Here is a 14,121-nt window from a genome sequence, read left to right as displayed (position 1 = left end):
TGTTTCATTTACTGCTATCTAGACTAGTACCGTGCCTGATGTGTAGTAGATGTTCTGTAAGAACTGATTAATGGATTTGGGGGGATGCAGAGGCCACCCCTACTCCCACATCTGAAGTTAGCCAAGGTTCAGGATCTTGAAATAAGATGATCTCTTGGTGGCTTGAAATAAGATGATCTCCTGGTGGCTCAGTGGTTGAGTGTCTGCCTTTGGCTCAGGGCGTGATTCTGGAATCCTGGGACTGAGTCCCACATCAGGCTCCTTGCAGGAAGCCTGCTTCTCCCTCTGCCTATATCTCCGCCTCTCTCTCTCTCTGTCTCTCATGAATAAATAAGTAAAATCTTTTTTAAAAAATAAGATGATATCTTTCTGTCTCAAGATTCTTAGGGTCTATGAAATTCCACCCTGAGTGCTTCTGATGTAGCTCACTCAAACAGAAACAAACTTCTAGCCCTGTACCCTGGGAAGAAATATTTGCTATATAGATCCTTTTTATAGGAGGCCAGAGGTTGTTTTAAATGCATTTTATCTTATTTAACCTTCACACTATCCAATGAGGAGGATTTTATTTTCCTGATTTTTTGAATGAGGAAACCAAGGCTCAGAGAGGTTAAATAACCTACCTATGGTTGCCCAGCTAATCAAAGGTGGAGTAGGATCTGAGTCAGAGTCTGTCTGGCTCAAAATCCATTGAAAGATCTTTATTCCACGTCCTAATGACCCCGAGGTAAAGGTTACACTTATTCCTTCCAGTGTAAATACAATGGTAGGGTTGAGGGGCTGTATATGAAAACAGGCCTACTATCCCACTAGAGGAGGGGCTGGAACTTCACCATGGGCTGTCAGATTCCCAGGAGAGGGAGATCTGGTTGGCCTGTTCATCTGCTGAAGGCCCCTGGAGCCAAAAGCCCCTTTCTTAACCCAAGCCTCCATGAATCCCTGAATAGATGGTGAATTCAGCTGTGCTCCCTTCGGTCCTCATCCAACCCCACAAAGAGAACAGTCCAGATACCTGAACTTCCCAGAACTGCTAATCCTCCAGGAGGCTCTGTTTCCACATCTATGAAAGGGGCTTAAGGATAGTCAAGCAAAGGGCTGTTCTAAAGCTAAGAGAGACATCTGCAGTGCCTGGAGATTGTCTGCTCTCTTTCCCCACTTCCCAGACCCACCTCAAGCTGGTGCCCTTTCTCCACCTGGGCTGTTTCCCTTGGGGGGGGGGGGGATAACATAGCCAAAAGGCCGCGAAAGGGGGTGGGATTATATCAGTCCCCAAGAAGTCATTGAGGATGGTACAACAGACAGCACCAAAGCTTTGGAGTCAGGGCGAATTTCGTTTCCCTGAGACTTCCTTTTCTCTTCTGAAAAACAGGGTAACAGATACCAGAACTCTGCAGGATGTCGTGAAGAATCAGTAATCTCGTAGAACCCCGGCCCCAGAGCCCGGTCCTGGGAGGCTAGGAGAGGGAGACAGCCGGCCCCGGGGTCTGCAAGTCGGGCTTGGACAGGACCTACACGGCCAGCCCACGGGATTTCCGTGGGTGACCACCGGCCTCCCCGGCCTCTGGGCACCCCGCTCCTCGGGCCTCCCGCCAAGAGCCCCTCTCCGGGTCTTGGCTCATAAATCTCCTTCACACAGAGGGCGATAAATCAGGAGGCTGTCCGGGACCCCCCAGCTCCCTGCGCCCTCCCTCCCCCTTCTGCAGGGGACGAGCGCGCAGGAAGCCCCAGGGACACGGTGGGCGGGGCCGCCGCAGCCCCGCCCCGTGCGGCCTGTTAATTACAGGCCCGAGCCTCCCGCGCCTGATTTACTGCGGGGCGGGCTGCGTCCTGCAGCCGGCGCTGGGCACGGCTGGGGGAGCCTGGAGGCCTAGGGACAGGAGACCTGAGAGGCTCCCAGATTCTCAGGGCCTTGTTGAAATGACAATCTTGATAGCAACAAACTGTAATATGTTTGTATATAAATAAAATATAAACAGAATAGCAATAGCTAACATTGATTGAGAGGCTGTGCCAAACCGGGCCAAACATTTTATTAATTCATTCATCAAGCATTTATTGAATGCCTGTTCGGTGCCAGGTATTTTGCATATACTAGCCCATAAACATCCCCAAACAGCCCTGCAAGGTAGTCATTATGGTTCCCATTTTACAAGTGGAGAAATCCCAACAAGAACCAATTAAGGGGCTTCTCCAAGGTCACTATGCTAGTGAGTAGTGGGTCCGGGACTCAGACCCCTGACTATCTGTCCTTGGAACTTAAACTTTTTTGAATAGATAATATTGCATATTTGCTACTACTTGCCTCACTGTCTTTCTGCTCTACTGGGAGCTGTGTGAGCTTGGGAAAATACCTTTGCCTTGCTGAGTCTCATTTGTCTTTGTTGGCAAAAGAGGAACTCTTCCTTCCCTACCTCACAAGGAGTCAGGAGGATCAAACTAAACCAAAGTTTATGGAAATGCTTTTTAAAATTGTCTGGGGGAGTGGGGTGCGCTGGGTGGCTCAAGTGGTTGGGCATCTGCCTTTGGTTTAGGTCATGATCCCAGGGTCCTGGGATTGAGTCCCGCATCAGGCTACCCCCCAGGGAGCCTGCTTATGTCTCTGACTCTCTCTCTCTCTGTGTCTCTCATGAATAAATGGATAACATCTTTAAAAAATCAAAAAGAAAAATAAATAAAATAAAAAATAAAAAAGATAAAAAATAAATAACAAATAAAATTGTCTGTAAAGTGAAGAGAATAGATGTGAAGGAGACAGTGAGAAAGTCTACCCTATGTGTAATTAGAGAACCATAAGAAGAGAAAAATAAAAAGCAACAGAGGCAATATTTGAGAAGATAAGTGTGAGGAATTTTACCAGTCTGATAAGAGATAACAAACCACAAACTCAAGAAGCCCAACAGATCCTAGGAACTAAAATTTTTAAAAAACAGACATTTAAATGTGTCATAGTGAACCATCAAAACAATCAAAACCACCAAAAGCAATGCAAGGCTTTCAAAACCAATCTGGGAATAATATTACCTTCAAAGGAGTAACGGTTACTCTGAAGCTGGCATCTCATCAATAGCAATGGAAGTAAAAAGACAACATCATATCTTCAAAGTGATTTTCTAAAAATATATCATTAACCAAGACTTGTATAGGAGAACCAAAGGTGAGCGAGCCAGCACCAGCAGGCTTTCAGTAGAGAAAATTCTTAACACTGTAATATAATTGAGACAGAAGTAAATGACCCCAGATGGAATGTCTGAGATATAGGAGGTAATGTAGAGCAAAGAAATTCATAAATATATGAGCAAATTTGAATGAACAATGTCTCTTTAAAAAATCCATAAAACACTGTATTGAAAGTATATTAGTTAAGGTGATGTTAGATGCAGCTCTGCTCCAGGCAGGATGAGGAGCCCAGGCTTCTTTTCCCTTTTTATTCTGTGATCTTTAGCTTGTGGTTCCCATGGCTGCCCTCAGTCTTCAAGCCAGGAGGAAGAGGAGGGAGTGTGGAGGCTGCATATGGAAAATTATTATGGACATACTGGGAGTGAGCTGTATCACTTCTGCTCACATTCATAGGAGAACCCAGTCAATTGCAAGAAAGGCTGGAAAATGGTATATCCATTATCTGTTACTTCATGACAAACTACCTCTAGACTTAATGGCTGAAAACAACAATGAACATTATTTCATAGTTCCTGTAGGTCAGGATTTGAATCACTGCCTAGTTGGTGGTTTTCTTGTCCTTTTTTGCATGATGGAGTATGCATGTTACTCCTAGAATTCCTGCAGCTATTTTGCCACCATGAGGAAAGCCACCTTGAGAAAGAAACATACAAAAAAGAGATATTAAAATAATCAGGGACGCCTGGGTGGCTCAGCAGTTGGGTGCCTGCCTTCGGCTCAGGTCGTGATCCCTGGGTCCGGGATCGAGTCCTGCATTGGGCTCCCTGCAGGGAGCCTGCTTCTCCCTCTGCCTATGTCTCTGCCTCTTTCTCTCAGTCTGTCTCTCATGAATACATAGATAAATCTTTAAAAAAATAATAATCATAGAATAATCAGAGGAATGTTTAAACTAGACAAAAGGATTCTAAAATTCCCATGGAAGTATAGAGGGCCAAGAACATCCAAGACAATTCTGAAAATGAACAAGGAGGCCAAGGGATGGCCAGATCTCATGAGGATTATTATTGTGTTTTTAAAGATTTTATTTATTTATTCATGAGAGACACACAGAGAGAGAGAGAGAGAGAGAGAGGCAGAGACACAGGCAGAGGGAAAAAGCAGGCTCCATGCAGGGAGCCCAACGTGGGACTCGATCCCAGGTCTCCAGGATCAGGCCCTGGGCTGAAGGCAGTGCTAAACCGCTGAGCCACACAGGCTGCCCAGATCACATAAGGATTAAACAGAAATGGTTGGAGGTGGCATTATATAGACACATAGCATTACAAATCACTGGAGACAGAATAAGCTATTTACCAAATGGAGTTGGAAGATTTGGTACCTGGGTTCTGATAATAATAAAAATAGAAATCCAATAATGAAAGCAATAACAACAATAATAATGACTACCACTTATTGACACCTGCAAAGTTGTAGAAATATACATTCAATTTCTCTCCTGTTCTCACACCAGTCCCACAAGGTGGATGTTATCATTTAGCGTTCTCATTTGACAGATGAAAACACTGAACTTCAGGAGGGCAGAGAAGGCTCCTTGAGGCCACACCTGGCTCTTGGCCTCCTAGGCACTGCGGGGGAACCCTGTCCCCCCCCCCCCCATAATAGCAGGGCATTGTTCTAGGAATTCCAGGTCAGGGCAGTGGCACAGGGAGACAGAGTCCTCAGTCTATACCAAGCCTGGCCCCAGGATCCAGAATTCCTACCTCACCCCTGACTGACCCTGGGGCAGATCTATGGCTGATTAGAACTGGGCTAAAATTACAGAGGCCCTTTGTCATTGCTTTAATGAGAAGCCAATCACCAGGTCATTAGTGGGTGGAGGTGATAAGGAGTTTGGTGCTAGAGTGGGAGGGGGAGGATGCTCTTAGTTCTTGGATGATTTACAGCAGTAGTGGCCAGACTGGCTGGGAAAGGGAGCAGGGCATCAACAGGAGGAGAAAGTTAACATTCATAGAACACCTTACAAGAGCCAGGTGTTGAAAGCATAACATCTAATCCTCACAACAAATCTGATGAAGCAGTTCTTTTTTTTTTTTTTCATTAAAGATTTTATTTATTTATTCATGAGAGACACAGAGAGGCAGAGACACAGGCAGAGGCAGAAGCAGAAGCAGGCTCCATGCAGGGAGCCTGACGTGGGACTTGATTCCAGGTCTCCAGGATCACACCCCGGGCTTAAGGCAGCGCTAAACCACTAAGCCACCCGGGCTGCCCATGATGAAGGGCATGTCTCCACTTTACAGACAAGGAAACTGGGGCTCAGATCGGTTAATTAAGCATCTTGCCCAAGGCTATACAGCTAATAAATGATGGTCTTATTCCAGAGCTCAAACAAGCACTCTGCTGTTAAGCATTACAGACATACCAGAGGTGAGTATAAGTGAAGAATCCAGAAATATTCTAGCTTTAGAGCAAGAAGAAACAAGCTGCCAGCATGTGTTTGGCTGAGTTACTCTGTAGGCTGAACCTAGGGGCAGGGTAGAGGGCCATATGCCTGCATGAGCTTGGAAGAAAGAACTCCTGGGTGGTAAGTCTGCCAGAAAGAGGATAACAATCATAATAACAAAATTGTATTAAGTGCCTATGTGCCACGCACAGCACCAAGGGTATTCTGTGCATGCTGTCATTTACTTATTACAATCTGGTTAGGAGGCAGTTATCAATTCATTTTATAGATGAGGAAACTAAGGATCAGAGAGGCTAAGTGACCTGGCCCAGATTTCAGAGCTGGCACACCATAGGTACAGGGACTGGCTTGGGAATTTGTGTTGTCAGGATTCTTGGTTGTAAACAACAAAACCCAATTTGGTTCACTTAAGCGGAAGAGGAACTTACTGGGTAGCTCTGAGGCAGCTCATAAGGTCAATGGAAAGAAAGACTGGGGATCAAATTAAAGAAACTCATAGGAATTACAGGAGACCGGGTGGCTGGACCCTGCCTAGACAGTAACCTCCTAGGGATGCCCCTGCAGGACACTGGAGGCTACTGGCCCAGGTACTGGCAGAGTAATTTCTCCTGTCTTGCCTGTTTCTTTGCGACACCTGCTCCTACATTCAAATCAAGACCCCTGTCTGTCTCAGCTGGGAGGAATCCCTCCCACCTGAAATCCCACCAGGGAGGTGCCCCTCCCCCCAGGTAAGAAGACTATTGGAATGTTACTTAGCAAACAACAATGATAACAAAAGCAGGCATGGGAATGCCCCAGTCTCCCAGGTCTCCCGGCTACCCCCCAGAGGTGACCATAACGCCATCAGCTCTCTGCCCTACCTGGGCCTTCTCCAGGTAGGTCTACAGTTGGACCCTAGAGAGCCCATCACTAGAGTCTTCTCAGAAATCCCAGGCTTCTGGTTCTTGAAGGAGGATGGGGAGATGCTCATCTGCCACATCCAGTTGGTGGCCCCTGTGCCAGTTCTAGTTTCCAAACAGGGGTTGACTCCAGTTCCCCCATCCCACCAACTTGCATATCTCAGGCCCCTCCCCTGTCACCTGGACCCCTGCAGTAGCCTCTTTTTTTTAAAGTTATTTTTTAATTTAATTTTTTAAAAAAGATTTTATTTATTTATTCATGATAGACATAGAGAGAGAGGCAGAGACACAGGCAGAGGGAGAAGCAGGCTCCATGCAGGGAGCCTGACGTGGGACTCAGTCCTAGGACTCCAGGATCGTGCCCTGGGCCAAAGGCAGGCACCAAACTGCTGAGCCACCCAGGGATCACTTTTTCTTTTTTTTTAAGATTTTATTATTTTATTCATGAAAGACACACACAGAGAGAGAGAGGCAGAGACATAGGCAGAGGGAGAAGCAGGCTCCATGAAGGAAGCCCGATGTGGGACTCCATCCTGGGACTCGAGGATCACCACCTGAACCAAAGGCAGACACTCAACCATTGAGCCACCCAGGCGTCCCATCCCTGCAGTAGTCTCTTAACTGGAGTTTGCCTTAAATCCATTCTCCATACTGCTCAAGGAGCTATAGCTACAATCTGTATATGACTGTGTCACTCATCAACTTAACTTCCTTCTGTGGTATTCAGGGACCTACAATAACCAAAACCCAAGCTTTGGGGCATGATTCCTAGTAATCCCCAGCCTCCCCTCCCACTTCTTGGTCTCTCATATCATGGTTTGGAAAAGCCAATTTACTGCGTTGTCCTCATCATACTCTGATGGCTTAAACTTCTGGGCCCTGGCACATGTTGTTCCATTGATCTTCAATGTCTTTCTACCCCTTGTCTGCTTGGCAAATTCCTCTTCATCCTTTGAAATCTAGTTGAGGCATCACGTGCCCTGTGAAGCCTTTCCTGACCCCTCAGAGAAACTCATACTCCTCTGCCCTACTTCTAAACCTTGAGTTCTTGTTTTGTGCTATTGAAATAACTTGTTTATGAGATGGTATCCTGCACTAGATGGTGAGCCCTATGAGGATAGGAACCCTGTTCATTTTTTTCATCATTGTATCCTCAGTACCTAAGACAAGACGTGGTAAATAGATGCTCAATAAATGTGTAACTGGGGAGATGAATGAATAAGAAGAGGGTTTTAGAAGACTGGGGGTTGGGGTGGCAAGAGCCAGACTTGGCTTATGAGGAGTGAGAATTGATGCTGGGAGATGAAAGGAAGAAGATAATCATTGCAGTATGTAGAGAAAGACTAGCTCAGAGAAGGCAGCCTGAGCACTTTTCTATTTCCAAGGAAAGAGCCAGTGAAGGGGGGAAGCTATGAAACCAAGGGAGGAGCAACTGATGAGCCAGGAGATGTGGAGGGGAGGCAGGAGAGAAAAGGACACGCCCCAGAGCACTGGTAGGGGAAGGAGGACACTAACATGAAGAAATGAAGTAGGGTGGAGGGAGTCTTCATCCAACAGTCAGGGAAAGAGAAAGCTAATGTTTTTTCTATTTAAGTTTTTTTTTTTAAGATTTTATTTATTTATTCATGAGATACACACAGAGACAGATAGAGAGAGGCAGAGACACAGGCAGAGGGAGAAGCAGGCTCCATGCAGGGAGCCTGACGTGGGACTCAATCCCGGGTCTTCAGGATCACACCCTGGGCTGAAATCCATGCTAAACCGCTGAGCCACCCGGGCTGCCCTTTTCTATTTAAGTTTAATTTTTTTTTAATTTTTAAAAATATTATTATTATTTTTAAAGATATTGTTTATTTATTCATGAGAGACAGGGAGAGACACAGGCAGAGGGAGGAGCAGGCTCCATGCAGGGAGCTGGAGTGGGATTCAATCCCGGGTCTCCAGGATCACGCCCTGGGCCAGAGGCAGGCGCTAAACCGCTGCGCCACCCAGGGGTCCCTGCCCTAACATATTTTTAAAATGTAATTTCTACACCCAACATGGAGCTTGAATTTATAACCCTGAGATCAAGTGTTGCAAGCTCCCTGGACTGAGAGCCAGGCACCCCTGTTGAAAGCTCCATGAAGTGAGGGGAAGGAGATGAATGTTTAATGGCTTCCCTCTGTCGCCCAAGTAAAACTGGAAGATACTGCGGTGGCCTACATGGCCATGTCACCAACACAAACTGGCTTCTTACTCTGCCCCACCCTTACTGGCCACCTTGCTTGTCCATACTCTCCTGCCTTAGGGCCTTTGCCCTGTGCTATTCCTGCGGCCTGGAAGCTCTTCCTCAAGAAAGCCACCATGCTGTCACATTCAAGTCTTTCCTCAGATGTCACTTTCTCAGGTGAGCTCTGCTTTACCCCGCTGCCCGCCCAGCCCCTGAACCTATACACACTCTCTGCGTCCTACCTTTTCTGCTGTTTTTTTTCTTTTCCCCGGGGAGCATTTATTACCTCCTAATGTACTTCTAATAGTGCTTATTTATTTCATAAATTCCTTATTTTCGTTATGATTTGCTCTCCGCACTAGAACGTGACTTCCAGCGCATGGGTGGCTCCGGTGGTTAAGGTCTGCCTTCCACACAGGTCATGGTCTCGGAGTCTTGCGGTTCAGCCCCAGTAGGGCTCCCTGCTCGGCGGGGAGTCTGCTTCCCCCTGCCCCTTTGCCCCTGCTCTTGCTCTCTCTCTCCCTAAAATAAATAAAATCTTAAAAAAAAAAAAATGTGACTTCCATGAGGACAGGTTTTTGTTTTATTACTCTACACCAGTAACGAACTCCTTAGGCAGTCAATGCACTTCAGTTGAATGAATGAATGAATGAATGAATGGGCAGCGCCTGAAACCCAGCCCAAATGTGCCAGGTTCCAAATTATCCCTCCACGATCTCGGAGCGGACCTGGAGAGGGTCCCGCTGCAGGCGAGGGGAGAGGCAGGCCTTCCGGAGGTCGCTTTCGGGCGCTCGTCCGGTTCTCAGGACCCCGCGGGCTCCGTTCTCTCTCGGGTGGGACTTCTGTTCTCCCCTGGGGGGGGCGGGGAGGCGGGGTGGGGGTGGGGGTGGGGGGAGGGGGGGTTGGAGGTGGGGGGGCGGGGGGGGGGACGACGCCGGAACTTCCAGAGGAAGAGCAGGAATTTCTGACATCCCGGCCCAGCCGAGCGGTAATAGGCACCTTCGCGGCCGCCAGCGGAACCGCCTGGCCCTAAATCACGGCGGCGGCCCCTCCTCCCTCCGCGCCTCGCGGGCCCGGGACGCGCTGCTCCGAGGCGGGGGCGGATCCAGCCGCGCGGCGGGAGGCCCGGGCGCCCCGCGGGTGCCTCGGAAATACTGGCCCCGCGGCCCGCCTTTGAAGGGCCGGCGCCCCCCGCGCCCCCCGCGCCCCCGCGCCCCCCGCGCCCCCCGCGGAGCAGCACGCCCCGGGGACCGAGCCTCGGCGGACTCCCGCGGTTGGGGGCCGCGCGCCGAGGGAGGCGGGGGCGCTCCTCTTGGGCGGGGCGCCGGGCCATTTGTCGGGAGAGTGTGGCTCAGAATTATGAATGTGGAGCCCGGGGCCATGTCCTGATCTGTGCAGGGGAAGGGCGTGGGGAGCTGGCCTGGAAAAGTCCGGAACGCGGGAAAGAAGAGCCAGAGCTGTATGGGGGACCCCGGGTGGGGAAGGAGGGGTTGGAGGGAGAGCCCCTTCCCGGACCTGGGAATGGTGCTGCTTGGGCATTTTCTTAGCTTTTCCTAACGTCGTCTTAAGGTCGATTAGAGGGTTCATGTTAGGGGACCCGAAGAGAAGTCGGTGGTTCAATCTCATTTATTTTTTTCCTTGCTGATTTTCTATGGCCACTTTGTTCCTTTTGAGACCTACAGTTGTCTCTTGTCATAAACTTTCCCTCCAACCAACGCAGGGGTAGGGTTTTCTAAAGTTAACGTGCAAGAAGAAAATTGCGTGTAATCAAAACCATCCTTGAATAAACCCTACGATATAGCATGCAAGTATGATGTAAATAACCTCAACAGTCATTCCTATGCACGCTAGGATTTATTTATTTATTTATTTATTTATTTATTTATTTATTTATTATTTATTTTCAAACTAGAATTTAATAGCCACTGAGTGAGACTCTGGAGAATCAGATACGTCTTTCTGAGCATTCCAACTACTTTGCTGTTAAGACAGAATTTTGAATTCAGTGGATCTGGGATAAGGTCAGAGGTACTGCTGCCATTAAAACACAATATGAGAACCACAGCTTTTTCTTTTTTTTATAAGATTTTATTTTTATGGGATCCCTGGGTGGCACAGCGGTTTAGCGCCTGCCTTTGGCCCAGGGTGTGATCCTGGAGACCCGGGATCGAATCCCACTCGAGCTCCCTGCATGGAGCCTGCTTCTCCCTCTGCCTGTGTCTCTCCCTGTCTCTCATGAATAAATAAATAAAATCTTTAAAAATAATAATAATATTTTTAAAAATTAAAAAAAATTAAACTTAAATAGAAAAGGGCAGCCCGGGTGGCTCAGCGGTTTAGCATGGATTTCAGCCCAGGGTGTGATCCTGAAGACCCGGGATTGAGTCCCACGTCGGGCTTCCGGCATGGAGCCTGCTTCTCCCTCTGCCTATGTCTCTGCCTCTCTCTCTGTGTGTGACTATCATAAATAAATAAAAATTAAAAAAAATTTATTTTTATGTAATCTCTACACCCAACACAAGGCTTGAACTTACAACCCAAAAATCAAGAGTCCTGTGCCCTACAAACTGAGCCAGCCAGGCATGCAGAGAACCAGGTTTTGACAACTGTCAAATTACCCCCAGGGAATGAGGTGGGTGGGGGATTCTAAAGTATTTCTATTTGGCTGCTGGGTTTTATATCCTTCTATTTTAATCCTGAGCTTCTAGACTTAAGTTAATACAGGTTTGCAGCTTCAACACACATGAGAGCCTATAGCACTGGGCCTGGTATTTGTAGATGCTCAATAAAGGTTTCCTGGATTTGAATATAGAGTTTGTTTCATCAGACCAGTGTGGAGTTTCCAATGTTTCATGAAATTCTTTTTTTTTTTTTTTTTAATTTATGATAGTCACACAGAGAGAAAGAGAGAGAGGCGGAGACACAGGCTCCACGCACCAGGAGCCCGATGTGGGATTCGATCCCGGGTCTCCAGGATCGCGCCCTGGGCCAAAGGCAGGCGCCAAACCGCTGCGCCACCCAGGGATCCCCATGAAATTCTTAATATCAGGAATCACACCATCTATTCAACATTCAGGAAATATTTCCTTGCACCTGCTATGTACCAGACACTGTGGTAGGACTGGGACCTAAATGTGAACCCAGCATGAACACAAGAATACAATATGATCTGCTAAATTCTGAGTTGGAGTTTAATAAGGAGAGCCCTCTAGTTCCTTTTTTTTTTAAGATTTTATTTATTTATTCATGATATATATATATAGAGAGAAGCAGAGACACAAACAGAGGGAGAAGCAGGCTCCATGCCGGGAGCCTGATGCGGGACTCAATCCCGGGACTCCAGGATCACGTCCTGGGCCAAAGGCAGGCGCTAAACCGCTGAGCCACCCAGGGATCTGAGCCCTCTAGTTCCATTAACGTAGTTGCAAATGTTAAGATTTCATTCACGGTTTCCATATATGTTACATGGAATATATATATATATTCCATATATATATTCCATATATATATTCCATATATATATATATATATATATATATATATATGTAACATCTTCTTTATCCATTCATCTGTTGATGGACATCTGGGCTCTTTCCATATTTTGGCTATTGTGGACATCGCTGTTATAAACATTGGGGTGCAAGTGCCCCTTTGGATCACTATGAGGGTATTATGCTAAATGAAATAAGCCAATCAGAGAAAGACAAATATATGACTTCACTCATATGTAGAATTTAAGAAACAAAACAGAAAGGAAGGGAAGGGAGGGAAAAATAAAATACGACGAAATCAGAGAGGGAGACAAACCATAAAAGGTTTGTCTTTTATAGTTAAGGTTATCTTAACTATAGGAAACAAACTGAGGGTCACTGGAGGGAAGATGGATGGCGGGATGGGGTAACTGTGTGATGGGCATTAAGGAGGGCATGTGATGTGATGAGCACTGGGTATTATACGCAATTGATGAATCACTAAATGCTGTCTGTGAAACTAAAAATACACTATATGTTCATTGATTTTAAATAAAATTAAAATTTAAAAAAAGAAGGGGAGCCCTGCAGGGAAGGGCTCAGGGCTGGCTTCACAGAGGAAAGGTTAGCAAGCTGTGGCAGAGCCTAGTGACTCCCTGCAGTCCACTGAACTCCATCCAGAACTCCGGCCTAGAGCCTTCCCAACCTGTGTACCTAGGAGGCTACAGGCTGACCTTGAATCCCCTCAAGCTATACCTGGGTTGCTGGGCCCTTGCTCACCTGCGGTAGGGTAAGCAGGTGGGCACCGGTTTGTCACTTCTGCTCTCTGTGCTCTCCCTGGGGTCCCAGCATTCATCAGTTCGGCTGGTATTGGAAATAGGATTAGCCAAGGAAACTCTAGGTAACAAATGTCAGCCCAGGAGGAGGGCAGTTGGGCTTATTGGGACTTTTCCTGGCTTCCAGCCTATAATCTCTATTCTTTCCTGCTTGTCCTTCTTCATTTAGGGGACCTTCCCTCCTTACCCCAACCCTTCTCTATGTCAGCCAAGCTCTTTTTAATTTTTATACTTGGTTGAAACTATTTGAGTATCTTTTTCTTTAAAAGATTTTATTTATTTATTTATGGTAGACATAGAGAGAGAGAAAGAGAGAGAGAGAGAGAGAGGCAGAGACACAGGCAGAGGGAGAAGCAGGCTCCATGCAGGGAGCCTGATGTGGGACTCGATCCTGGGACTTCAGGATCACGCCCTGAGCAGAAGGCAGATGCTCAACCACTGAGCCACCCAGGCATCCCTAAGTATGTTTATCACCTGACTGGCACCCTCCCTTTAGCTCCTACACTGCCCCAGGCAGACTGTCCCCTCTGTGAGGCTGCCCTGGGGATCAGTGGGAAGGGAAGGATTCCTCGGGGAACTCATGTCTATCCTTCATGAGGGGGGCTCTGGGCTTGCCCATCCCTTTCCTCCTGATCATGTGTTATGCGCTCCCTGGAGACAACATGGGGGAGAGGAAACCTGTTAATGGTCATACTCAGACTGAGGTTACCCTCAAGATAACCAGGCATGGTGTTTCTTGAGGCCGACTCTTCACCGGGTTCCACCTCGCTGAGTCCTCTGAGGCAGGTAGAGGACTGAGGTTCCGAGCCTTTCCTGAGGTTTTTATGAAAGAGAAAAATACCAGGGACACCTGGGTGGCTCTGTCAGTTAAGCATCTGCCTTTGGCTCGGGTTATGATCTCAGAGTCCTGGGATGGAGTCCTGCATTGGGCTCCCTGCTCAGTGGGGAGTCTGCTTCTCCCTCTCCCTTTCCCTCTGCCTCTTCTCCTTACTGTGCTCTCTCTTTCAAATAAATAAAGAAAATTTGTTAAAATATATATATAAAAAAAGGAAGAGGCAAATATTGGATGAGTTTACATCCAAAGCTTGTGCTCTTTACCACTACACTACTGTGTCCTATACTCAAG

At 47.2% G+C, this 14,121-nt stretch overlaps 1 long non-coding RNA gene across 1 annotated transcript; it reads left to right on the top strand.

Moving 5' to 3' along the window:
• The first annotated feature begins 6,316 nt into the window (after positions 1 to 6,316).
• Positions 6,317 to 9,234, top strand: LOC112677110 (uncharacterized). The gene is made up of 3 exons (XR_003146843.3): positions 6,317 to 6,456; positions 8,768 to 8,866; positions 9,052 to 9,234. It is a non-coding gene; the product is annotated as an uncharacterized LOC112677110 (long non-coding RNA).
• The last annotated feature ends 4,887 nt before the right edge of the window (positions 9,235 to 14,121 follow it).

Source organism: Canis lupus, chromosome 9 (assembly GCF_003254725.2).
Source record: "Canis lupus dingo isolate Sandy chromosome 9, ASM325472v2, whole genome shotgun sequence".
Taxonomy (NCBI): Eukaryota; Metazoa; Chordata; class Mammalia; order Carnivora; family Canidae; genus Canis; species Canis lupus.
This window is presented reverse-complemented; position numbering and strand designations above follow the sequence as displayed.